The sequence below is a fragment of the Strix aluco genome, chromosome 16, assembly GCF_031877795.1.
Source record: "Strix aluco isolate bStrAlu1 chromosome 16, bStrAlu1.hap1, whole genome shotgun sequence".
In the NCBI taxonomy this organism is placed as follows: domain Eukaryota; kingdom Metazoa; phylum Chordata; class Aves; order Strigiformes; family Strigidae; genus Strix; species Strix aluco.
The window spans coordinates 15,778,940-15,805,879 of record NC_133946.1 but is presented as its reverse complement, the minus strand read 5'-3'; the positions used below and the strand labels follow the sequence as shown (position 1 = coordinate 15,805,879).

The following is a 26,940-nucleotide window of genomic DNA, read 5'->3' as shown; positions in this document are numbered from 1 at the left end:
AAACTTCAGTAGGTGCACTCTGTGCTCCAGTTGGCCCTTGAGGGAGCATCAGACCTACCTCTCTGAGGTGAACATGAGCAGATGCACTCTGTACATACTCAGAATATCTGGGCTGCAAAGGATGAAGATCCAGAAACCATTTATTGTTTTACTGCTGTATGCTACTGATAATCCATGTTCATAGAGTCCCTACTAGTACCAAGAGCACCTGCTTCTAAAGTACAGGTACTCCTGGGAGTTAAATGGTTTGACTGATGCCATTTGCTCCTTGGCTTGAGAGAGAAGAAATTAAAGCCACAGATGTGGTAAGAGGTGTGCAAAATGTTTGCAGGTGAAGAGGTTATTATTCCAAATGTTTTAGCTTCCATAGTCACCAAAAAATAATGAATGAACCCTTTTCAGGGTTTCTGAACAGTTTTTGTTTGAAAAAGAATCCTTTCAAAGTTTAAATGCTTGAGAAAAAATATGAAAAGGTCCTTTATTTGAAACTTTAATGAGAACATTCATCAGCTAAATGTTTGTTTTAAATTTTGTATTAATATGGATATGGTGGTGGTGAATCAGACAAAACAGAAGTGGATAATTTCACTCAAACATCATAGACCCTAAAGGCTATGCTAAATTCCAATGAAGTAATTCCTCTTCTAGTTCCAGTCACAAATGACCCTTTATTGCTGCTTTCTGCTCAAACACCTCTTTTAGGCCATCTACATATTATCCTTCATAGTCTTAAGTGTTGTGATTCCCTAGGGTATCTCTTTCCCTATCATTTTCTGCTTAATTCCATTTTAATGGCTTTAAATACATTATAAAAATCTTATAATGGTAGGTGTTAGATTGTAGTCTCTTTGTGGCAGTATGTCCCAGGCAAAGTCTTTTTGCAAGGATCAAACAAATTGTTTTCAATTTTAGCGTCTTTATGCGGAGCACTTGTTGAATTGTGCATTCTCCTGATTTCATTGGAATTACGAGGTGTAACTCTGAGTGTGTTTGGCTCCTATCACTTAAGGTAGTCAGCACCATTAATTGATAATCTTGGGAAGTTCTTTGTTCTGGTCTTTAGGATACGTGGCATTACAGTGATGCAGTGAAATGCTTTACTTTTTGATTTTTAAACTACTAGTTCCAGTTGCTATCTTTTTTAGAATTTAGAAATTACTGTGCTGAGTATTTACAAATTTCACAGAACATTTTGTTCTCTGATTTAAATCCTGCATACCAAGCGCCTGCCTGGGGCAAAGACAAAAAAAAAGTTAGCTTTGATACTCCAAAACTGGTTGAATAAATCCTGTGCAGCTGGCCTGCATGAAATGTGCCCAGTGACAGCAAGCCACAGAGAGGATTCAGAGGGTTAGGAAGAGCTCTGTGCCTGTCAGATGCTGGGAGTGTTTTATTGCTTTTGCTGTGAAGGGCAGTAACATGTAGGTATCCCTGCTGCTCAGTATCAAGTGTGCAAAGTGGTGATTGCCATGTGGTTCCCTCAGGCATATATGTGGACAAAACTGATGCATAAGTGTGCAATATTGCCTTCTTTGTATGTTTATACACGCTTTGATGTTTTCCAACTTTGAAACTGTGGTTAAAGCCTCAAAGGGAATCCATGAGCCTGCAGCAGCTGAGAATATGTTTCTAGCACTGGACGTTCCTGTGTGGTTGTGTGAATGTCCGTTCATTGGTAAGGAAATGGCGCTGTCTAGCCTGTACTGCAGTGTTTGTCAAGGGAAATTCTTGGAGACTTATTTAAACGGCAGGCCAACACAGTGTGATTTACACTTGTCCAACACAGTACAATTTACACTTGTGTGTACTTATGGGTGAGGTGCCAGTAACTGTTATGGATTGGAGACTATTTTTTCTGCCTGTGCTATTCTTACCACCAGTTCTGCTCCTTTAACTGTCTCTGCTTGGCCTCTTTCTGTAATATAACTCAGCTGAGACATGGTCCCAAGGGGAAAGGGACTTCAACAAATCTAAATCTCGGAAAGTCATGAATTAAAAGATGTAGCGTTCAGGAGAATAAATTTTGGAGTACAAAGTTACGAAGGCTGTGACTGGTTCACATGAGCAGCGTGTACCAAGGTCATGTTTTCCTCTAATAGTGCACCCACAGGAATTTGGAAAGCCTGCTTTTACTCACGTTGTGTGAGCAGAGTGCATTTGGCAGTGCTCTGCAGTGCCGCCTTTGTGAATCCAGCTCCATTCTCAGGCTCCAGAGAGCTTCCAGGTTTTCTAGAAACAAGCACAAGAGTAACTAACTGCAAGGAGTGAGACCAGATTTGCGGAACTGACCTTTGGAGCTCAGAATGGCAGGACTCAGAAAAGAAAAAACAGAGAAGCTTTCATTAATACAAGCATTTATCAGTAATACACTAAGAGGGACTTAAAAAAGAGATTTGTATGCATTTGGTCATAAAACAACTTCTAGCAAAATGAGGTAAGAATAAAAATTTCCTTGGAGCCAATTTGGCCAGTAACTGTTTCTGGCAGGGTTTTTTTCCTCTCTTCCCATGTCATTTTGTAGTAGCCATATGTTGAAATAACACATTGGGCTATGTGGACCACTGGCCCAAGCAAGTGCAGGGCAATTCTTACCATGCCTGTGCTGAAAGACTTCTCTTGGGGGACCTTGACAGGGTTTGATTTGATTTGTTCCAGAATGGGATCACCCTGGTTCCTGTTGATACATGCTCACGATCTGGACTCCAGGACTAAAGCAGGACTGAGGGACACATCTTGTGAGGCAACGGTAAGATTGTGTTACCTGTGTAGAGAAGGATGTTGAAGTCTGGTATGTGTAGCTTGTGACCTTCAGCTGTTTGGTTTGAAGCGAGGAACAAGAAGGTTTCTTTTCTTCTTTCAAAGGAAGATCAGTGTAGAGCAAAGAGAGGAGGTGAAAAATCCTTAGGAAAACCAAAAAGAGAAGAGAAGCAGCACTGAGAGTGGGCTGAATCTTTTATTGGTGTATATGAGCATTACTCATATAACTTCAAGAGACTACATGCTTTAACTGAGCATGTACCAGCTGAGGACTTGGCCCATAATGTCCTTTATAAAGCTCTGATTCCTCCCCAAATAGTTTTTCCCTCCCTCTTCAAAGAGGCACCTGTTGTTGGTGGAGCTGGTGATGATACTGGATTAGTGCACATGCGGTCAGCCTGCTTGGCCTCGGCCCTTTGGACCCAAAATGAACTCCAGCTGCTGTTGTCCAGAGCAGGTGCTTCATCCAGCCCTAGCAGCTGTTTGAATGTACACTGTCATGGCCAAGAGGAGGGGGTAGGTCCCCTGAAGTGCCCGAAGGAAGAGCTGATCAGCAGGAAGGAAGAGGGAGTGTGCCACAGAGACCTGATTTTTATACCTAGTATTTAGCAGACAGAAGTTGTTCTAGCATTGCCTTGTGGAATTGGGAAATAGCGGCCGTCACTCTGCATGCACTGAGCCTGCACGGCACCGTGATGGATGGTGGTTCCCAAAATGAGGCCGAGGGACCACTAAAGACCAGCAAGACCATGGCAAATGATTGATCTCTAAACTGCCAAACCAGTATTGTCAGTTGAAGATACGATACAGGCACATGATGATGTGTGAGAAATTTTCAGGGCTGGTAGTGTTTCACAGTTGGTCAGCATTTGGAGTCGTTGGTTAAAGCTCCAGTGAGCAGCCTGGCAAAGGTGAGATTAGGCATAGAACAGTGTGCAGGCCAATAGTCTGCTACATGTGATAGCTCGGGCTTCACACTCACACTGCCAAAGCCAGCAGTGAGGGAAGAAAACAAAAGCAGAGATCATCTGGGGTTATGAAGCAGCCACAGGGGACAGTGTCAGGGAAGTGGAGGGTGAGGAGGCAATGTGGGGGCATACAGAGATATGGATGGTTGGGAGGCAGCAGCCAGAGTTTATGGAGGGGGCATGGATAGCCCATGTCAGAGGTAGAGGAGCAGCAGCCCAGGGTTAGAGCGAGGGGGACAGGACAAGGATGCAGGTTTCCTGGGGTAAGGGAGTCATGACCTTCAAAGGGAAGAAGGCAGCTTAGAGTAAGGGCAACCCAGATCTGCAGCAGGAGGTACTGGGGGAGTGTCTTGCAGAGCATGGAGCCTTACAGCATAAGTCATTCCATTCCCATTGCTGGCCTCACAGCCAGCCCTTTCCAAGTCCCTTCCAGCTTGCCTTCAACTGTTCTCACTGACCTGGGAGAGGTCTCTGTGCAGTCCCGTGCAGACTCTCTGATGATTCACATGCTTACAGCTACAGCTCTCCTGGCCTCCCTTTCCATGAGCGTGCACTCTTTTGGCTGTGCCTGCATATGTCACTGTGAGCACTAACACCAAATTTAATATGACTCATTAGGGTCCTGTCCTCGTACCTATATTCACTAAAGTTACCAGAGTCCTTCCAGTTTCTCTGATAACCTGCGTATCCACTTAGTATCACTATCCTGTGCGTGGTTTTGGTCATATCCCATCAGCCAGCCTTTTCATTCTGTGTATCTATCTTTGCTGATTGCTCAACCAAGTTCCCACTGAACCTCCATAAGGAGGGGGAAATGTTAAGCAAGGACATTTCCCTGTGTAGCTATAAAAGGATTATTCAGGCCATATTTCATTACAGCATGGCCTAAGAGCAGGAGAAAAACATGAATATTGGAGGCCTCTCTTTGTCAGGAAATGGGATTTCCGCAGGTGCTCAGTTGCAAATGCTCTGCATGCTTCTAAGGCTTGGCACATGGCATTGCTAAATCCTGATTCAGGATGCAAGAATGTCTCATGACCCTTGCCATGTAAACTGGTGTCTGGCCATGTTTGGAAGTCAGCCGTCAATGATGACAGTAGACGAGTATGGGTGAAATGAGCAGCTTGGCTTCAGCACTAAGCAAGACTTGTTAAACTCTGTAAATACAGATGTCCAGTTCATATTTTGAATAATGAATATCAGGACCTTTTCTGTAGCAAGTGGTAAGAAGCTGGATCGTCTGTCTTCATCTCCTTGCTGCCTTCCCAGGATTTGAAAGTGTGACAAAGTATTTCATCCTTTTACAGGATTAGGTAAGATTGGTAATCATAATTCTTGTATAGAATTACATAGAAATACTCTAGACAGCCAAATATATTGATTTAAGATCATCTATGTGGTGGCAGGGAAGTTGTTTCCATTTTGGTTTATCCACTTCTTGGATTGGTCAGGTTATCCACCTGACTTCAGTTGTTCATTCTTTTGGATGAAAAACTACTCCTGTTGTACAATTTCTGTCCCAGTGTAGCTCTTCCGTCAGGTGTTCCTCCTATTTGTAGTGCTTGTACATGAAAATTAAGGAATTAGAGAAATAGCACCAGAAACTGAACATGAACGAAATTCTCAAGGCTGTTATGGAAATAGATGCACTAGAAATTGGGGGTTTCTGTGCTCATTCTGTGCTCACATCCCTTGGGTGTTTCACTGTTAAACATGGAAAGAAACATCACACGTGACTGTTACAAGTGTGTGATGTACCTCTGTGTGAGGGGAAGACATCCTCTGACGTGCTCCTGGGTACTGTCCTGTGGTCTTGCCACTTTCTGTAGATTACAGTTCACTCGTGCTGCTGTGGGTTTATCGGCAGTAGTTCCCCACTGTCTTTATCTGCCTGGTAGCATGGCTGGGTGGTATGCACACCCACTGCTGCTTCACTGCCGATGAAGTGGCACGTGTTGCCCTGCCTTCTTCTTCCGGACTTCTCTTCCTCAGCTTCCTTGCACTGTGGTATGACTCAAGAAAAATGGAAGTGCAACTTTCTACTCCTTTTGGAGTAGTAAATGTTTTTTAAAAAACAAAGCAAATGCCATTCTCGGAGTGGCCCAAGATCTGTATTTAAGTGTGGCAGCACATGTAGTCTTGTTTTCTGGAGGTTTTTAACCACCTACATGTGGATAAGAATTTTTGGAAGCACCTGTCTCTTGCTGATTTAAATGTAATTAGGTACCAAGGAGCTTTGCGGATTTAACCCATTCCCAAAAGGTGTGTGGCAATGTCCAGTGTCCTGACTGGTGAGGAACAACAGAGTGAAGCACTTCAGGTGTAGTAAGTCATAATTTACTAATTGCTGGATTAAGACTAAGGAAATAAAGAGCTTTTTAGCAGGCCTCCATGTTTTGGGGATCTGGAGAACAGAGGGTTTTACTTCATATGAAGCCGATGTTATGCTGTGCAGGAATTCCCAATTCAGGGTCAAAAATACTGAAAGTGCCCTTTTACCATACAGCTGACAATTAGCTTGCTGCCAGTAGGAAAAACAATCATTAAGTGGTGAGTGAAAGTAGCGTCAGAAACGGACCTTGACAGAGTGGTAACATACAGTTAGACCGAGTGACATTCTTCACACCTGCTGTGGTGCATAACAGTAGCTGGCTGACTTAACCCGTGGCACTACAAGCAGAGCATTGTGCTGTGACACAGCCTGGACAGCGATTGAATTACACACCGATTAGGTCTTCGGCTTCTCTCTGTCAGTGTGGACAATGAAGAATCAGAGAAGTGGACATGAGAGCTTTAGCAGGCCTTGTGCTCTCCAACGGAGGAGGATTAGGTTGTAAATGGTAAATTGTGTTGGGGCCAAGAGTCGTAAAACTGAGCTCTTGCCCTTCTGCTGCCTCAAAGGCCTGGGCTTTGCAGAAAATCCCTTCTCCCCCCTACTTCTACTGACTGCTGTGATCAGGGGAGGGGTGGACATGTGGAATCTGCTCCTCCTTTTCTCTGCCAGAAAGGGAAGAAGACACTGGTACATTTGTACAAATTTTGCCCCTCACTATCTCTTACTGTCTTTTCTTAGAAAGGGCATGGGATTAAATTAATCAGTCTTCTGCCATTTCCACAGGGATGCGGATTTGCCTCTCACTGAGGTGCTGCTGGCTGGTTCACTGCCTGCTAGAGGGTGTCTCTGAGACCTGGTTTAACCTGAAGCATACACTTTCTCAGGAGGTCTGCAACAGGGCTGAAGAATTGCAAATGTTGCATCCTTTCCCTCCTGTCATCTGCGTCCACACGACTGCAGTGCCTGTGCTGTGATCTCAGTTCACTCACCCTGAGACGCTTCCTGTGGTGGAGGTTTGTACTGAGCTGGTACAGAGCAAACTTTGCTTTTGGTGGCAGTATCCCTTGTTGCTGTGCTGTTCACAAAGAAGATGGGTTTATCCTTGCCTTCATTCCACTGGGACCAGCTGCTCTACCCACAGCAACCAAAAGTGGCAAATCTTCTATATCCTCTTGTAATTTTCAATTGAAGGTCTATATCACATGAACTTCTTGGGTTTTTTGGAGAGATAAAGCTTTTTTTTAAACACGTTGAACCCCGGTTGGAGAAACCACTGCGTGGTGTGGCTCATACAGTGCACAGAAGTACAAAGCATTCCCATTCCATCTGGTCTTGCACATCCGCTCCCTCTACCTATTAAGTCTGATAGCTGTTAGGCATGAGTGTAGACCTGGAGATGGGCAGGACTAGTTTGCCATGCAAACATTTATCTGATGGCCCCATCCTATTTTCTAGAACTAAAGATTTCACTGTGATAAAGTGGACATCTTAAAACATTGCAGGAGATAGGGGGATGTAACTGCACTTAACATGAGATTGGATTAGGCATATCTCATATCTTGGAGTTTGCCAATAAATAACAAATGGAAATACGACCTTAATCTTTAACTACCAAAAAAAAAAAAAAAAGTCTTGGAAATCCAGCAATCTTTCAAGTCATCTTAGGGCATATTGACTCTGAATCATCACCATGAAATTCAACAGGGGTGTTCCTATTAGCAATCTAAGAATATAGATGTGGTTGAATATATGGAAAACTGTATCTTGTTCCAGTTATCTTTATTACTGTAATAAATGATACACTCTCTCTTCCTACAGACCTTATCTCATCTGTTTACAGTCTTGGCATTTATTTTGTTTTGAGCTAGGAAGCAGTGCATACCTAGATACTGTAAGATTGTAAGAGGCTTTATGAGTATACCATTTAAAAAGAATTGTTTGTGCTCTGGTTACCAGTCTGAACTGAGAAAAGATACTTCTATTTCATACTGCAGAAAGCAGTAGCAGATTTGCTATAATACATCAGTTCAGAGTAATTTGGACAAAAACTATCAGTTCCAGAAAAATCCCAAATCTCCGGCACCTATTTTCTCTAATAGGTGGCAAATCCTTAGTGCCTCCCAAAAGCTGCTCACAAGTCTGTAGGGTATGAAGGCTTTGCTTTGGATCATTTTTTTTAAAGTTTGGTAAAAAAATTTGAGATAAATTCACATGTTGCTCAGCATAGTCACTACTGATAGTTCATCTTCAAAACTGTAAAATAAGAGCTATTCTAAGTAGACACTGTTGGTTTTAACACTATGGAACATTTGAAAGGTTAAGTTTTAAAGAAAAAAAAAAGAAAACCAGTCATTCACTAGCGCTGATACAGGAATGACAGAGGTTAATACCACTGACATCATGTTGGAACTGTATAGCATTTTGTTAATGGTTATTAATGCCCTGCTGCTGGGAGACAGACGGTGCCAGCTGCCGGTTAGTGTGGTGCCTCTCTGCGGGTGTGCCTGGGCCTCTGCTTGGAAAGGAGAGGGCCGTCAGGAAGGTTCAGGTTTGCTCCCTGCCTAGTCATCCCTCCACTGAAAATGGAGGAGAGGAGATACTGAGAGAAGGTACTTACAGTGCCTTGCTCCTGTCTCTGCTGACTTCAGAACAGGTCTCGGAGAGTGAAGCAGGAGCAGCAAACACCTACAGAGCATCACCCCGAAGGCACTGAGGACTTGTGTTCAATTCAGATCTTCAGGACTAAACTCAAGATACACATCCTTTGGAAGAAAACAGCAAGAAATTCAGACAGACATGCATGGAAATGATGGCAGTAGGCCTGGGGAAGAAGCCTAAGTTCATCTAAGAGAGCCTCGGAGCTTTGGACATCAGTGGAAAGAAGTCAGAAATGGTACAGAGTGAAGGAAAAAAGCCCTTGAGAGGAAGGGGAAGGAACTTTGTAATGGCAAAATGATGATGGATACACAGCAATTAATTAGCTCGGACTACATCATATCCATTGTACATCCAGATCTGTAGGTTTAGCTGCCTCACTTGGGGCTAGCTATTTGTGTGATACCTTTGAATTTCATCCACCATAAGGGAATGAAACTGATACAGAAAGGTGCAATACATCAGTGTAGCATATCAAATTGAGAAAGGCAGTTCTAGCAGCCTGTATGAACACAGGTTTAAACCAGCATCAGATTATTCCTTAAGTGTATTGTTGTTATGACAAATCTGAAAGGAGCTAAAAGCATTTCAGTAGATGAAAAAAGGAAACTTATTTCCTTTCCCACATCCTGGACCCAAAATGGGATTGCCAGCCAGGTTTACACAGCCTGGCCTTGTACCACACAAGCACCCTCTGGTGAATGTGAGCGGGACACGTAGAGATCATTTATGATCCTGTGGGAGGAACCAGCTCACCAGGCCTCTCCAAATCATTCAGCTTCTAGATCTCTTTAAACGCTGCTGTAACATAACCTGAATAATACACTGAGATTGTTTAGCAAAGAAATGCCTGATGGCCCAAGGACATTTTGATGAATACTGCTGTCTGATGTGCCACACAGACTATTGTATTGTCTTCCATGCTATGGAAAAAATAGTGTATCACTACTTACAAATCTTTTCTGAAAGGGAAGATGAGTGTTTAACTGCATGAACCTCAGGTCTGGGAATACAATTTCATTTTAAAACCCCCTAATTTTGCACACCTGTTAATTATTAGAAATAAATGGAAACATCCATGTGATATTGTACATGCACTCTTCAGTTATGTAGCCTAATACTCAAACACAATGTATGGACATTTTATTTTCTCTGGCCATTTTTACTGTCCAGTGTTGGTCTCCCCTATACAAGAAAGACATTCTCATGCTGGAACAGGCCACCAAGGTGAGGGGCTGCAGCCTGTGATATACCAGGAGAGAAATGGATTTGTTCAGCGTGAAGAGGTGCTGTCTCTCACTGTCCACAGCTGCCTGCTGGGAGCGTGCATGGAAGACAGAGTCAGACTTGTTCTGGACAGGATGAGAGGCAAGAGGCCCAGGTTGGAACAAGGGAAATTCCAAGTAAATGCAAGAAAAAATATTCCCAAAGAGCATGCTAGGCTTTGGAGCAGGGGCCCAGAGAGGAGGTGGCATTAGCGTCCATGAAGATGCCCAGAATTTGACTGTAGAAGCCCTGAGCAATTTGGTGTAGCATGGCTCTGCTCTGAGCACTGGACTAGAGACCACTGGAGGGCCATGCTGACCAGCATGTGTCTGTGGTTCTGTGGTAACACTTGGAAATTAAAAAGATAAATGGAACTATTCACAGAGGGTATTTTTTCCCGTGCAGGGGAAGAGGAAATCTCTTGTTCTCAGTAGAATATTTTAGGGTAATCATCAAACTTGTATTTTGCACATTTACCTTTTCTTAGTTACCCAAATAACTGCTGTATCACAGGTAGTACTGGCACAAAAAAGTAGCAAGATCAAAGCACACTAGTAGAAAACTGGAGGATTATTACCCCTGAGCTTACTGCTTCAAAAAAAGAGGAGCAACTTTATGTAGGTTCATATTTTCTCTGCTGATATGCAAAGTCCTAAGCAAACTAAAAACCCTTAAATCCAACAAGTTATGTTGTTGTTCCATTGTTGATGGTCACCCTGCATTGAGCAAAACAGCAGGAGTGAGTTAGTCCAGTTCTGTCCCACAGCAGGTGACTCCTTTTATTCTCCTCTCCCAACTGTCTCACAGAACCTTCTCTGCCTGGAAACCAGTTTGAGGCAGTCCCCTGACTTGGTGTCCCATATCTCAATCAGTTCTAAGTCTGGGACTATAACTGTAAGGGATAATTGACAGATCAGGGCACAGAAATTTGGTGGAATGCTCTTTGCAATGAGGTGAGAGAGCTGCTCTGTGAGTTGTGTTTTGTGCAGTAGACGAGCACTGCACCTGAGTGCAGCCCCAGACTCCCTGGCCACAGGTGTGGGCACTTGGGCAGGATTGCTGCAGCGAGGTAAAAAGCAGTGGGAGGAGGAGAGGGGTACAGCAGCCTTCTGGAAAGAGCAGTGTGGGAGGTTGAGGCTTGTGGAAGGTGTGCTAGCTGAAGTGAGTGCCACTGATGTGGAGTTTTTCACAGAGCAGCAATGACCATCTAAAAGGTACTTTCATCTTAAAGTGATAATCAATGAGTACAAGGTTATTTCTGAAGAATAAAATGGTAGTATGGCTGGGATGGGAGTTATTTTTGGGGGTTGTGGGTTTGGGGGTTTTTTGAGTGTAAGGAGCTATGGTAAAAGATTCTGATGCTTCTTATTGTGCTTATAATGCATGTAACTGACCCTTAAAGCTTAACTTATTGTTTAGGAATTGTAGCTGGTGAAAGGGAAGTTAAAAGTAATTTCCAAAATCTGCTCTATAACAGGTGAAGGCCTTACAGAAGAGCAGTCAGGTATGCTCTGATGCGCTGAAACTTTGGTTCTTCTCCTGGGTCTTGCGTTGTAAGTTTGTTTAAAGTAGTTCACTTCTTTCAGGTTTTGACTTTCCTCTGTTGCCAGAGTGGTTTCTGTCTGGAAGTTAATCATCCTTTATTTGTCTAAACATGAACTACTTATCTGAAAACCTGGTTGAATGGTTGGAGTCATGTGCCCTAAGCTGGTTATCAGCATAGGTAACTGCTGTGTACAGAACTGTACATCAAGGTATTTCTGACTGGTCTTCTAGGGTTTTTGAGCTGCATTCTGAGTCTGTTTATTGACCCTAATGTGTGTGTGCTTATGTGGGGATGTGTTCTGCCTTCACTGAAAGAGAATAGGACTTGTGAGTTGATCACGACAGCAGAAACTAGTGAGGACTTCCTTGTGATGTGTTGTATCACTTGTATGCTTGCTGCAGAGGTAACTCCTGAACTTGAAATCATGAATGCCAGGGTAACCTCTTCACTAGCCCTGTAAGAGGAGCAGCTTAAAGCTCACTTATTTATTAAACAGACTTGTAGGAGTGAAGTCATTATACCTTTCTCCTAGAAACAGGTAGTATCCTAAATGGCTTCACTTAAGCAGTTCTAGGAATCTTAGTATGAGAAATGCTGAGGAGAAGTTGTTTTCCTGCTTTTCTTCCCCCTTCTTACAAAACTATGGAGGACTTGCACTTGTGTTACTTAATGGGAGGTGTTTTAATTCAGTATAGGCTTATATATGAGAACAGGTTTATGGAGTTGTGTTGTCAAACTGATAAGTATAACAGCATAAGGAAAAAATAAAGCTGAACACCTCTTAACAAAAGGTGCAAGCTACAGATGTGACCAAGCTGTAAAGCTATTCACACTATGAAGGAGATGAGGGCGACTTACTTTGTTGAGAGCTGAAGATGTTAAATAAATACTTTGCATAGAAGGGATCCAGCCAAACACTGGGCCATGGCTGTGGAACTAGATGGTGTTCTAAAGCTTGTTTTCTATAGGGGGGCACAGTATAGAGTGAATGGGCTTACAAACATGAGCACTTCAGTCGCATGCCTCTAAAGAACATCTCTTCAACTTGTACCCATTATAAATAAAGCAGATTAAAAGGGGAAGAGTTGAAGGGCTTGTCTTCAAGTAGTTAAAGAAATATCTGGAAACAGTCAACTGAATAAGGCTTGCCTTACGAAAAGAATGGTGTAGTAAGTCAAACTTGCAGGCTAGCATAAGCATCTGTCTCTGAATCAGCACATATGCTGTCATGAAATTGCAGGACAGGGTTCAGAAGAACAGTGCAAGAGTTTGGTTAGTAAGGCTTAAGGAGGAGGGCAGCTCCTTGTCTTCAGAGGTTGCTTTCTTTTTAAAAATAGAGGGCTTAGTTTCCACTGCCATGACCCTGTGGCGATTGGCAGTGCTTCAGCCTGATCTATGAACTTAAAACACATTTGATCTGTATGATGGTGCTTATGGCCAGGTCCTGCCACTCCACCTGAATAACTATAACGTGCTCATAAATCAGGGGAGAGCATTCCTCTGTGACACCATCCCAAACGCCCTACTGAGCCGAAGCCTGTGTTAGCCATCAATGCCTCTTACATAAACATGTCATACTTTAAAGTAGGGTCTTACAAAAAGCACAAACAATATACTGGCATAGAGGGGCCACACAAAGTCAAGAACTGTTAAGTGGGGGAAGAGGAAAATCTCTTGATGATAAATACATCTCTACCAGGTACATATGGAAAGAAAACAGTTAAGCCTAGGTTACATTCCCTTCAGAGTTAAATAGTCAAATGTGAAAATGGTTGTCTGATTCCTTGTAAAACTTCAAAGTTAGAAGTCACCAGCAAAATAATGGTGCAGGAAACTATGACTTCTGTTGCATTCGCTCATGCTGGTCACTCACTCTGCCCCATGCCTCATGCATCACTGGTTCTTGCTTAACAAGACCTACATGATGGATCTTTGTGCAAGATTAGTTGTCCTAATCTTAAAATGGTGTCGTTCAGATGCATGAAGGATTTCTTTACAGGACCACTTGAAACCTGTCAAGTGCCATGAGGTGGTATATCTAGATCCTGAAGTAGTCTGTGTATCTGATTAGGTAGTAAAAAAAAAAGCTGGTTTGCATTTGATCCACTGTAGAAAGCTGGGTAAGAACTATGGTTTGGTCCTGTATGTGCATTCAAAGCTACTTGGTAAGTCTTGCTTAAAGTCACCTTGTCCTCTGGTGCCAACATTGTGGCTGGTAGTTCCTGTCTACCTGATCTTAATCCTTGCACAAGCTGATGCCAATTTTGGGCATGGCAAGAGAAACGTTAAGGAGCATCTCGGGCACACCTTCGTTACAGCACACAGCTGACTGACTTGTAAAACTCATGTGTTTGTGTTGGTGCAGCCTTTGATCTGAATTGGTAAGGAAAGTGCTCCCAACAACAGCAGCTGGAACACACACAGCCAAAAGTGCCACCGGGCTGTAAACAGTGGCTCCGGCCGTCCTTGTCAGATGGGTCACAAATCAGGGGAGCTGACAGGTGTCTGTGCTGGTGTCTTACATGCAGGGTGTGCCCTGGTGTGGAGCAGCAGGTAGGAAACCTGCCTGGTGGGTGGCCAGCTTGTGACTTCAGATGACTCAAATTCTCTGCTCAGGAGCAGCCTGTTGCACAACTTGGTGCAGAAATAGAAACATTTGCTTTTCTTTAAAGTGGGCTGACTACTGCTTATCCTTGGACTTTGGGATAGGTAGGCAGCACCATGTAGCTGCACTGCAAAGGAGGAATTTATTCAGCATCTTAAAGCAGAGCTGCTCAGACAGGCCCAGAAGCCTTGGTCAGGCTAGTATTTCTCTATAAACCATAAACTGCTATCTTGCTGTTTCTACCAGCACTTCCCTCAAATGTAAGTGTCTTTTAACCTTCTGCCACTAAAAAACTGGCATTAGTAGCTTGTAATCAGTAACAAGCTTACTTTAAAACCAGTTCTACACTCTGTGACAATCATTATAACCTTAAGGTTAAGCTGTAATGTTAAGGCAAGTGGTTTTTGTGAACACAAAACTGAGCCTGCAGGTCCCCAGTTGCTTGTACTGGGATCCTGCCTTCAACACCCAGGTTCCTTTCCCAAGGAGGGGGATCCAGCATGCAAGAGGGAGGCATAAGTAGGCTTCATGGTCTTTGGGTATGGACTTACCCCAGAGATATCTGATTTATCACTGGCAGTAATTTTTCTTTTCTAAATGTAACTGGAGGAATTGATGAGTAGTACTCTGCTGTAGGAGCCTGAGCCATAGTTAATATTTGCGATTGTGATGACCTTCCAAAAATGCATGTGGGAGACATGACACAATCTTTCCACTGCCTGCTTAGAATTAGATTTTACTGCCTTATCCTCTGCCTGTAGACATGAATTTCTGTGTTGCTTTTATCCCCTCACCACCTCCTTCTGTATATAATTTAAGGTCTTCAGGGCCTGATACAAAGCGTACAACCTGGTGTAGTTTGCTGTTTCATCCTAACACCTTGTTCACATTAACTGGAAGCAACTCTCACCTCGTGTAGGCAGGTCTGTGAAGCAAGCAAGCTTTTGGTCAGAGTGAATAGCTTCTCCGCAACTTTCTTTAGAACCACAAGGCAAAGGCTGAAACAGCAGCTCTGAACACGCGCTGCCCTCAGGAGAGGCTCCTCACTGCTGTGCAGCTGTTGTGAGAGGACGCGGGCCTCCGTAGGGGAGTGCCACATGTGCTTAGGCACCGCTTGGCAACCAGCAATCCTGCCTCAAGTCAACTTCTGTTTAGGTGGGTGTTTTTTTCCAGAGTCACTTGATAGGGTGTAATCCTGTAAGATGCTCAGCAAAGAAGCTGATACAGTAAAGTATTTCTGCAGATGCTTAATTTTCAGTGAATAAGTGGTCCTTTTATGTGGGTGGGAGCACTCATGTGCTTAAAGTTAAGCACGTGCTTAAGTGCTTTCTTGGATCAGGGCCAAAGCGCTGATGTGCTGGAGGTTCCCTTGCTTTCTCAAGTAACAGGCAGTGTTCAGGACCTTCATGTGGACCCCTGAGCCTTCAGGATTACTGAAATACACCCATGACTGACAAGTATTAGACACTTCTGTTCTTAAACTTTTCGTTTTCAGCAAAAGTGAGTTTTAGCTGTATTATGACTTTTACACTTCACGTACAGGAATAGTTTTTGGCTAGGCCTGTGACAGACTTGAAGAAAAATCTGTTTGCTGACTTCAAGTTAGTTCTATTTAATAGGATAGCTTATTTTTCTATTTGAGAACAAAAAAAAGCTTCCTGCAGCATCTTCTGCTCTGACCCCACTACCCTATCTCTAAACTCTTCCTGCTACACTTCTGGAAGAAAATAAACTTTTGACGGGCACCACTAAGATGTTAAATTCAAACTACTGGGAGTCCTTGTGTGATGTTGCACTTCTAATAGCCTGCTTTGACAGGACTGGTAATGAGCCCAGAGGACACGTGTTTGGGATGTGACAGGGGTGTGCACCTGTCTCGGGCAGGGGCGCTGGGTCTTCCCCTGCGGCAGCCTTCTCGGTGGCTGTGCTAATCACCGAGTGACATTCGCCATGCCCGGCAGACTGAGGAACGTAGCAGGGTGTTGTGAGTCTAAATACACAGCTGCTTCTCAAATTATAATGCAATGGTTCAGAGGTCAGTGCAGTAAAAGCAGATAAAATTATGCTTTCTACCACCACCATGCTACATCAAAATGGTAAATTGTTTGTTTTATAGTGTCTGTCAAACTATTTGCCTCTACTATAGCACATGAATTTTTCAGATCGCTTGTATCCCTTTAACATATTTAGAAAACAAACCCCTTTTTATTTTTAGAGATTTCTTTCTATCCACTGTTGTTCTGTGCTGGAAAATAGAACTTTTTGGACTTCAGACTTTTTAGACCAATCAAGTGTTTGCTTGGTGGCCAAGCTTTGAGGCTTGGCAGCAGGGTGAGGGCGTGGGGCTGGCAGTGCTGCAGGATTTGTCTGCTCTGGCCACGCTCTGTGTGGGCACGGCAGCCCCTGGGCTCTCCCTCAGATACCTGGGAGTCAAAGCGAAGTGGTGGGCAGATGGCTGTACACATGATGAGCCATCTAGGTTAATAACCTGGGCAGTGACGTTGTCAGCCATCCTGGGCATAGCTACTGCTTCTGTTTCTATGTAGCAAATAGGGCAGATCTTTATCCTGTGTGCAGCATCCGTTCACTTTTCTCAAAGTTGAATGCTTCTGTTTCCAGTCACACTTTTTGTTAATTTTTTGCCATGAGCAATGGTTGTCAAAGGAGCTGTGCAAGTGTTGCTGTCCTCTCTTTCAAACTGTGGACTGCAAGTCTCAGATGCTTTCCTCCAGAGTGGGTGGTCCCAAGGAAATTGGGTGATGCTCCTTGTTGATTTGAGGTGATGCTCTGTGAATGGGCTCAGGATACTTCTGGATCTCTTGATCTTAAGGACTTGTCCAGAGTAGACATGTTGAAGTATGTGAATTTTGGGACAGTCCTCTGCCAAGCTGGTGCCTGGACCCTGTGGTGTTACTCATGTAAGGAGCCAGCACTCAATATGAGCTCAGGCTGACTGCAAATCCCACTCAGAGGAGCTGCGGGGGTGATGCTTCTCAGGCTGTCATCCCCCATTGCCATAGGGCAGATGGGAATAGCTGGAGGCTGTGCAAAGTACCCAGGGATGCTTTAAGCCCTGGGAGCACTGAGACTTCCCACGGGCAGTGGGGCCCACCATAAAGCTGGTCATGAGCAGGTTCCAGTAGGTGAGATGGTGAGGATGGCTCGTTCTTCCTGGCTGGTCTACGGGGCAGTGTAGGTACAGCCAGAAGTTTGAAATGAGCTTGGTAAACACCTCTAGAGCTTCTTGTTTAGTTACTCTGTATTTATTGGGAGGCTGAAGGAAGAGCCTCTCTGGTGTCCTTCCCACTCTGGAGTTTGTATTGAATAAGGGATGGGGCTTATAAGAAACTTGCTGAACTAAGAGTGAGAACCAGGCTGGGAAAAAAAGCGTAAGAGTTCGAACATGTAGGATGTGCAATGATTTCTTCAGCTTTGACTTTCTGTAAGTTCCTTTTTCATTGTGAATTGCTTGTTAATTTTTTGTTAAATTCTTTGACCATAACTGTGACCAAAGAAAGGAATGCATTTGACAAGTGCAATAAAGCAACTGTTCCATGTTTATGGCAAGTGCTATACTTTTATGCTATTAATTCAAATTGCCTGGATTCTTATAAAACTGGGACAGTGTAGGATTACCTACCTTGCTGGAACACAGTTGAAATGGATCATACTACAAAGTAGTACACATCTCCCTATCAAATTTTAGAGGAAATAATCTCAGAGTCATAGGGTAGGCATATGTCTCTGGAGCACAACTGTTTTAGATGCATTTTTGTACCCAGCAACAGTTGGAAGCCTCTACAGAGAAGTAATAGAAAAATGCCATTAAGTAAAACACAAATAGTTTCGTGTAAAAAGAGTAACAGTTGCACTGCATGTGAGGTAATGATACTTGCTAGGATACAGATAACTTCAAAAATGCATTTTGCTGTAGTACTGTAAATAAGCAGAGAAGGCACTGCTAGGTGACTTCAGTGGTCAGTCCTCTTTGAAGAGCTTTGAAAAGGAAAAGTGAGAAGTGTATGGGGGGAAGCTCTTGTAGTATTGAGGAAATACTAGTGCTGAAGGCTACGTAGTGAAGCTTCTTTTGAACAGACCTCTGCTGAAAACCAGACGTGTGTGAATAAGGGGTTATTTTTCCTCAGTTTGGTGGTTGGACAGGCAAGAAAAAATTATTTTGGGCCAGACAAACTTTTTAGAGAATGAAGAAAGCATTAATGTGTTCCAAGCCCAAGACATTGCTTCAATGTCAGGGATTTCTAAACTTTTTTTTTTGTGAATAAAGCCAAGAAATCTGGTTTTTACAGGGTAGAATTCAAAGTCATGTCCAGTTCCATGATACCTGTGGGAGGGAGTGTGGGGTTCTCCACATCTTTACATGTGGCTGGTAGGATGAGTTTGTATGTTACAAAGCTGCTGACACTGTCCTGTGAGCCTGGCAGAGCAGACAAAGGGTCTCAATTCAAGTTTCTGCATCCAAAAATAGTTCTGACCACTGAATGAAGGGTATGAAGTGGGAAAGCCAACAAGAATGACGATAGTGAACAGTACCTGAGTTCCCATGCAAATATAACTCCAAAATACAGTGTTTTCTGTAGCACTGCAGGGGAGGGATGGGACAGGATGGACACCCCCAAATAAGCTGGGAAGGCTCTCCTAGTTAAACCTTGTGCAACACTGCTTGAGTTCAGGATCAGCTCAGATAAGTAATTGAATACTAACTGTTGAGTGGAAACACACTTCAGTATGCTTGCATTTTCTTTGAAGCCTGGTCCTAAAGAATTTTTGGTACTGAAACAAAGATAAGCTGCCCTGCTGTCAGTGTCTCCTTCCAGGGAAGGACTGTATGCTATGCTCTGCTTGAGCTTGGTGTCCATGGCGTGCTCAGTCACTTCTGGTCAATGACTGCAACCTGATAGCCAGGGCTAAATCTTCAGCATCTTGTTGAAGTGACTCTACTGAAAAGCGCAGGGCTAGTCACTACGACAAGAATAGCTTGTGCTAGGATCTGAGTGGGGCCAATGCACTTGAATTTCAGAGGTGGCTGCTTGTGTGGTGAAATGGCTAATCCCTTTTTTGTCAGCACCTCATCTTTAAGGGAAACTTCTCTCCTTTGCTGCCTTAGTCTCCTTGTGGGGAGCAATCTAGGTACCTGCAGTGTCTAATGCATTAGGCTCAGCCTAAGTACTTACTAAGGAGTTACTATGCAAATGTATCAGTGACTTCTTGAACCGCAGTATTTGAGACTTAAGCGTCACTTGACCTTGACGTCAGTGGACCTCACTGTTCATCTTGGACAGATTCTTTTTTTATTGTCAGACTTCTGGAAATGCCAATATGCTCCTTGCTGTCACCCTCACCAGTGACAAGTAAGTCCCTTTTGCCTTATATCACTAATCCTGCAAAATTCATCTCATAATGGACTTTATCACTGAACAAGCAAATATAGCTGGGAAGACAGTGTTAAGATATCCTCCTGTGGTTTGAGACAACTTCTCCTATTAACAAATACCAAGTATTTTCACTTATGATATTGTTCTTGAACTCTTGCATTTTATACTATAATCTTACTCCTTTCAGTGCCATGGTGTCTGCTCAGGTCTTTAAGGTGGCAGAAAGAACAATCCATTGATGCTTTGTAAGTATAAACTTGAGGTCTGTGGTATGTCAGCAGCAACCAGAGTGTCATTCCCTACCTGTCATGTTGATTTTTTTTCCCTGTGCATGAGAAGCAGGCTTGTATTTGAGGTTTTAGCTTACACCTGTGCTCTCTCTTCTGAAAACAATGTCTCTACTAATACTTAGCAATTCTGTTCATCTAAGGAGTTCCTAAAGAAACTTTTATTTTAAGATTTGGTAGGGTAGAACTAGAACAGTGAAACTGCCTGCTGCTTGGACAGTTAGCTGCACTGTGGAGTCTGGGACAAGTAGGTCATCACATGCTATACGTTATTCTATAGCTAATGCCAACTGTATTTTCAAGTGCTCCACACTAATCTCTTCCCCTCATGCATTATTTCCTTGTGCAGCATTAGCAAACCCCATGCTGATCCACTGTTGCTTCATGGATTTAGAAAATGATCCACTGGCCCACAATGATGTAAAACATTAAATATTGTTTTAAGTATTGGCGGCGCCATCCTGCCTACACAGTACTTAGGGTGGGCAGCATGCCAGCATGTTTGCTGGCATGTGGCTGAACTGGAGCATGCCTGCTCACAGCAAACAAAGCAAAGCCCAGGACAATAAGGCAAGAATGATGACAGACGGAAAAGGGCTGGTTTATGGGTTGTGCTGTTTGACCATAATACCAGCTTTGGAGACTATACTGTCTGGAGGGCTAAGAGTTTCTTTCTACACTCCTGCCTTACTGCCTGCACCTGCCCATCTGAGGGCAGGCAAGAATGAAAGGACACTTCATAGATCTTCCAGGAGCTTGTCAGTTAGTTATTGCATAGTGGGTTTGCACTAGCTGCTTAATATGTGTTCTCTCACTCTCGGCATTGCCAGATAATAATGGGCTGAATGCATTTCTTGATTTGCGACAGCAAAAAGCCTGTATGTACATGCATGGGGGGAGCTGTGTGCTGCATGTGTGACTGCCACAGTGGGAGTCACTGTCTCATAGGAGCTGTGAGCGTAAGTGTGGGAGCTGGGAATAACACTTTCACCCCCATTTTGGGGAATGCTGCTTCAAAGTTCCTGTGTGTGTGTGTGCAGGATGGGGTAGTGTCTGCTGCACCATTTTGGGAACAGTCTGTGGAGAACCTGTATGCGGATACCTCTGAGATGTGCCTTTTCTTTCTGCTCCAGAGGAGTTAATTGCTTCTGCAGCCCATCCTGTGGAGTGGCTCATCTTCGCTCTGTGCTAGCTATTCTGGTTGGTGTGCAGGGAGTCCTGGTGGGCTGCTCTTCAGCCCCTGACTTTCAGCAATGAATCTATGCCTAGGCTCACCTTTCGGACAGGACCCAGCTAGAAGAGAGGATGTTTTTTCCTTTGCTTGTGTTGGCTTGGACCATGGAGGTCTGAGTAACCATAGGGAGTGATCCTGTTTCCCTACTGAAAAGCTGCAGTTGCCTGATGCCAGCCTAAAAGCTGCAGAACCTCTGATGTTGGCAAGTGTGGTGTGTGCAGCTGCTCACCCCCCAGCACAGCCTGCCCATCTGTGAGTGCTGTTGGGCAGGAACTGTGCAAGGGTCTTCTGCTGTGTCCCCTGCCTAAGGACTGGTGACCTTGTCCTTACCTGGTATGTTTCAGGTGTTGGGAAACCATCAGTCGCCTTTAACTTCCTCATCCCTATGTCAGCTCCTGTCTTTGCTCCCAAATCCCTTGGGAGACTGAGGACTCATCCTCTGTGAGGTGGTCCTGCACTTCTGAACTTATGGCAAAGGGTTATGGTGAGTGAGGTTTTGGAGGGCAAAGCTTCAACTACTGTTGGAAGTGTCTACCCGTGAACTACTTATTATAGTTCAGTATATTATAGTGTCTGTATGGGAGAGATGGGAGAAAAGGGTTGCCCATGTGCATTATCAGTACTAATAAGCATGGTATTAATGCAGCCGAAGGTATGGTTTATTTATATACCCACTCTTTAATGCATGTGAATGTGCTAATTCTGTGAGCTTGCAAAGCCATGAGCTATATGAACTTGGATGCCACACAATGCATTATTTCTCCTTTTGTCTGTAGATCCTTCTAACACCAAATGGCCCAAGAGCTTCAAAGATGTACCACAATTTAGATCTGTCCTTCGTGCTTTCTCTTCAACATCTTGCTGTGGCAAAGCCAGCTTGTCACTGGCTCTGGGTTCAGGCTTTTAAATACAAGTGATTTTTAACAGTTCATGTTACCTGGCCCAGCTGGGCTAGAAATACGCACCTTGTCTCATTAGAAAAGCAGGCATCTCTCTTCCAGTGCACTCAAACTCCTCATTAGCCTTGAAATATTTTTTCACTGCTCCCACTCCCCAAGTTACTGCTTTTTTGGCTAAATCCATTAGTTCTTATTTTCAGAAACTGCTGTATCTCAGAGGACTTCTGAATTGGTTCCAAGTGTGACTGTAATCTAGGTAAGGTACCTGACCTAATTTTCGTGTAACTGGCACAGATTACTTGCTGAAGTTGTTTTTTTCTTCCAAGAGATGAAAGCAAGCCTTGCAGAATATTGATGTGCAGTCTTGGAGCATTTATAGAACACAGATGAGACTCCTGAATTTTTCTCCTCAGATGCTTAAGTGTTTACTTAGACTCTTTCTTTTGGAGAGTTGCTGTAACTAGTCAAGTTGGGGGACAAAATTAATAAAAACCAGAAATGCAGCTTGGCTACAAAACCCTAAATATAGTACTCTAATTTTTTTTTTAACCTAGCTGACTGGGTAAGATAGCAGGTATGTAAGCAATACTTTCCACTCCTGGCTGTCCAGTGTGCTGTTCCTTCCCTTGCTGACCAGCAGCAGGCAATATGTTCAGGTGCACAGTGGGTCTCTAATCCGAACAGCAGAGTTCAATGAGATTAGCTCTGAGTGTATGCAATAAGCCTGACAAAATGGAAAGCAAAAGGAAGATATTACTGTAAAGCTATAGATATTGGCTGTAAATGTAGAGTCACTTGACTTCTCATCTTTCACTGAGCTGTGAGTAATCAAAAGATCCATGTTTGGTTATTTCTGAAGAAGATACTCCCCCATTTAACTGCCCAGCATACATTGTGGTTTCAGCCTGAGCATATGTACTTTGCTTCAGGTGTATTGGAAAAATGTGATAATGTGTAAACCTGAAAATTATGTGAGAAAGACATGAAGATGCACAAAATGATTAAATTCTATGGGTAGAAGGATCTTGTTAAATGGACTTAGGAAATTCTCATCAGTATCATTTTAAGGTGGTTTAATTCTTTTTTTTCCTAATGTCTTAGCCGTGTGATAACAAGATGTTTTTTCCACCAACAAAACGGAGCATTAACTTAGAGTACTAGATTACTCATAGCACAAACATGGCTGCTATGTGCAAACTTTCTATGTTCTGCCAAGGTCAATTTGTGGGGGTTGAGATGAAACTGTTTCCTAAACTGTGAAAGTGATCCTGGGTACCCAGTCTGCTGGAATGCCTGGAGGTTTCATGGATTCCTTCTCCTTTAAGCCCACTAGTAGGGTATCTGCTAATGCAGGCTCTCTTTTCCTGCCTTCATCGCGCTAGTGAGGCTGACTTAAAGGAACGCACCGCTTTGTTTTGACTCTTTAATTTTTTTCTGACTTGTTTGCCTCCAGAAGGAGCATTTACAGCAGCCTTTCTGTAGATAACTAAGGGAAAAGGGCCTTCAGGTATTGGAAAAGATGAATGTAATGCTCATGTTTGAATATAACGCCAGATCCACAACAGGAGTTGGAAGGTGTCACATTATACTCAAGACTTGCTCTCAGAGCACCGAGGAGAGGTGCTGCCTGCAGTTCAGTGGCACTCCTGCTGCCGACCTGGCTGGGCCTGACCTGCTGTTGTGCAAGTACAGCCCTTGTGTTCTGCAGCCCAAGGGGGGGTGTGCAGTGGCCAGTCACAGTATGGCCCAGGGGCCCTCGCTGCCTGGGACCAGATTTTGGGACTGACAGGCTCACATGAGTGAGTACCTGAAGCCAAGCCAAGAGGCAGAGTTAAACCCAGGTAGCTTTGTGTCTCTAATCTGGTTCACTCTTTAGCCGAGAACCCTAATTTGGGAAAGGCTGGTGAAAGGTCTCATGCCATTCAGGTGCTAGAAACAAAGGGTAGCAACATAGGGTTTGGCCTGGGGCTGAGGATCTGCAGTGGGCTTGCTCTTCTCACCAACTTGGAGGGTGTGCACTTGCTGGTCTGATGACCAGGCAGGTCTTAATGGTGCCTGAAGGCTACTGGGAAGACCACTCCTGAGGGTGCCTTGCAAAGCACCAAATATGTTGCATCCCCCTCTGCAGTTCATAAACTGTTGCTGGTCTGGCTCTGCTTGCCCAGTGCTCCTGCAGGTGACCACAGCCTCAGCCACAGCTTCCAATTTCTGATGGCTCGGCACAGAGCATGCTCTGGGAAATCTTCATGTTAGAAGCATGCACCAAAATGAAGGTGTCAGAGTGGTTTCTTTAACTGCTTGAAGTGATGCAGTTACAAACCATATCTGTTTATGAACATGCTTTATGGAAGAGTGGAAGACTAATAGGATTAAGCTGATAAGCAACACCTAGAAGGACAGTGCTGCTAACGTACTGTTCTATATGTAATGTAACCTGTAAAGTCATTTAATGCATCTCCTTGATGTTGACTGGGAACTAGTCTGACTTAGTTACATGCAAGCCCTGAATTTATGGAGAGTTTGATGCATGTTTTAGGACAAAACGAAACCAATCTCTGCCTCTGCAGAAGCAGAGAGCTCTGCTGAGTGTGCAAAGGTGGCCATGCTGGTGTGGCATGGGAGTTGACCTAGAGTGGGCATTGATGATGGAGATAATGGTCCTTCAAGGACAGGACTCACCAGATCTGTCTTAAATTGATGGTAGTCTTTGAGATAAACCTATTTTCTGCTTACAGGGCAGATGAAGTTGGAAATATGTGCTCAGGGTGAAGCGGAGGAATCCTGCTTGATGAGTCAGTCCCAGACTATATTCCCAAATCTTCACTTACCTGCTTTCTGATTTTTGAAATCATTCACTCTTTGCCTGTGTTATACAGAATGTTCATTCGGGGCTTAAAATCTAACGGGCATCTGACTCTGGGATTTCCAGGCTTTCACAGTGTAGCTGGCAGACTTGGATCCTGGGAAGCTCTGTCTTGGGGCAGGACCTGAAGATGAAGGCTCTCTAAGTACAGAAAAGAGTACTACATTTTAGTCAAACCTAGAAAGAAACAGTGGTGAGCAGAAAGATGTCTTCCCTCAGCTGAAGTAGTTCCTCTTTTCAGACCTGTAAAGAGGACCTTGCCTGAACTCCCTGAACTTGCTTTAAAGTACATCTGAGATGTGAAGTAGATCTCTGCTCTAGTGTATTTACTGTCCAAACAGAAACACAATGCACTACAGCCTCACCCTAATTTTATCTGAATCAGCTGCCATTACTCTGGAGCAGGAGCAAGAAAAAACAAAATTAATATCTGAATAAACAGCCCATTAATTTGATGACAACTGTTGTTCTCCATTTCAGGGTCCAGAAAGCAGCCCAGGCAGTGAGCTAATGAGAACACCAGAGCTGTGCAGACTTGGGGGAGGTGGGGGGTAGAGAAGAAAACAGAACAAACACTCTTTTTGTAGCTTGGAGCTAAGGGGATTCAGCCAAAGGTTAATTGCTTTCTACCCTAAAATGCTGTGAAGTGTTGTTGCATGGTGTCATACAGCTGCTTCGTTCCAGCCTAGGGGTGTCTGTTTCAGTGGTGGGTGGCATGAGCCAATATCCTTTTCTTAACCGCACGGGGGTGTTGCAAGGTCTCTTGAGTTAAGGCTTCCAAAAATTGGTAGAACTTGGCTGGTATTGTTTAGATATCACTGCACCATGGAAGCAGTGAGCAAAAATACCAAATGAGCAGCCCCTCTGTCTCCTCACTTCTCCCTCGCTAGCAAAAATGTTGTGAGGGAGCGAGTGGTAAATTCTTGATGGATGAGCCCTGTGGAGTTGGGGACACAAGGAAAGGGACAGACTCCATCACTTTCTGGTCACCCGCTTGTGCAACAAAGCATGTCTGCTGCCTTCACTGCCAGTGGCCAACTGATTGCCCAATTCTGGGTGCTTGCTCAGAAATGGGGGTACTGAGCTCATATGCAAACCATCTCCTTCCCCCTACCAACCTTCTCCCATTGCAGGCTTGAGGCTCTACAGTGGATAGCTAGTCATAGTCAGCCCCAAGGAAATGGTGAAAACATCAAAGCATTTTGAGCAAAACAATCAGGGACAATAACAGGCTGTGGGTGAGACCTGAGAGTAACCCCAACAATCCAGGCAGGATGCCCAGGCCTGCAGCCACCTGGTACACACGGAAGGGGAATAGAGCTTTTGTGTTCATCGCATCTGCCTTGCAACTGTGTCTCTTGGCCATCATTTCCTAACAACGTGTATGCAAGACCTGACTGTGTGGTGACCTTTGTAGGAAAGGCAGAGTCCTTTTGTTTTCCAACTTGTGCTGAGCTTGGTTCCAGTAACTTGCTGCTTGCTTTTCAGTAGGAATTTTTTTAGGGGATATAAGTTCATTGCTTTCTCTGGTTCATCTTCAGACTATTGAGTAAAAGATGCTACAGGAATCAAAAGATAAGTACAGAAAGGAAGTCTGGAAGAGACTTCCGGAATTAGAGGAATATGAAGTCATTCACAAAAGTCCTGGCCATCTAGGGATGGTGAGACCAAGGGTTAGATTCAGACACTGAACTGCAGGTCTCTAATGAGAGCCTTTAGGGTCCCATCATGGTCAGCTTGCTGTACAGCAACCTAGCAGTATTTTACTGTATTTGTATATTCTCATCTTTACTGGAACTCTACTTCTGGTGTATATATCTGGAATAATAAATCCCACAAGCTTCCAAGTACTTTCAGTTTGAGACCCTTGAAACACTTGGCATAGACCTCCAGTTGTGTAGAGAACACTGAACCTGTCATGTTGTGGTTCTTCCTAGATCCTGATGGCTGCTCTTGCTTGTCACTGAGTAGGGTCAAGAGACCCAGATCTAGAAGAGTCTTAATGTCACCTTTGTCTCTTAGACTGTCTTTCTTGGGTGAACTTTAATGTTCAAATCTGTATTCCTAGGACTTTTTTCAATGCACAACTCTGTCATGCAGCTTTCACACTGTGCAGGACTTAAGGCAATAAA

At 43.9% G+C, this 26,940-nt stretch overlaps 2 long non-coding RNA genes across 4 annotated transcripts in view; both read left to right on the top strand.

Moving 5' to 3' along the window:
* Positions 1-26,940, top strand: part of LOC141930857 (uncharacterized) — a 67,814-nt gene that overhangs the window by 17,595 nt on the left and 23,279 nt on the right. The window lies entirely within an intron of this gene.
* Positions 4,965-7,884, top strand: LOC141930858 (uncharacterized). Its single transcript, XR_012625414.1, has 2 exons — positions 4,965-5,038; positions 6,844-7,884. It is a non-coding gene; the product is annotated as an uncharacterized LOC141930858 (long non-coding RNA).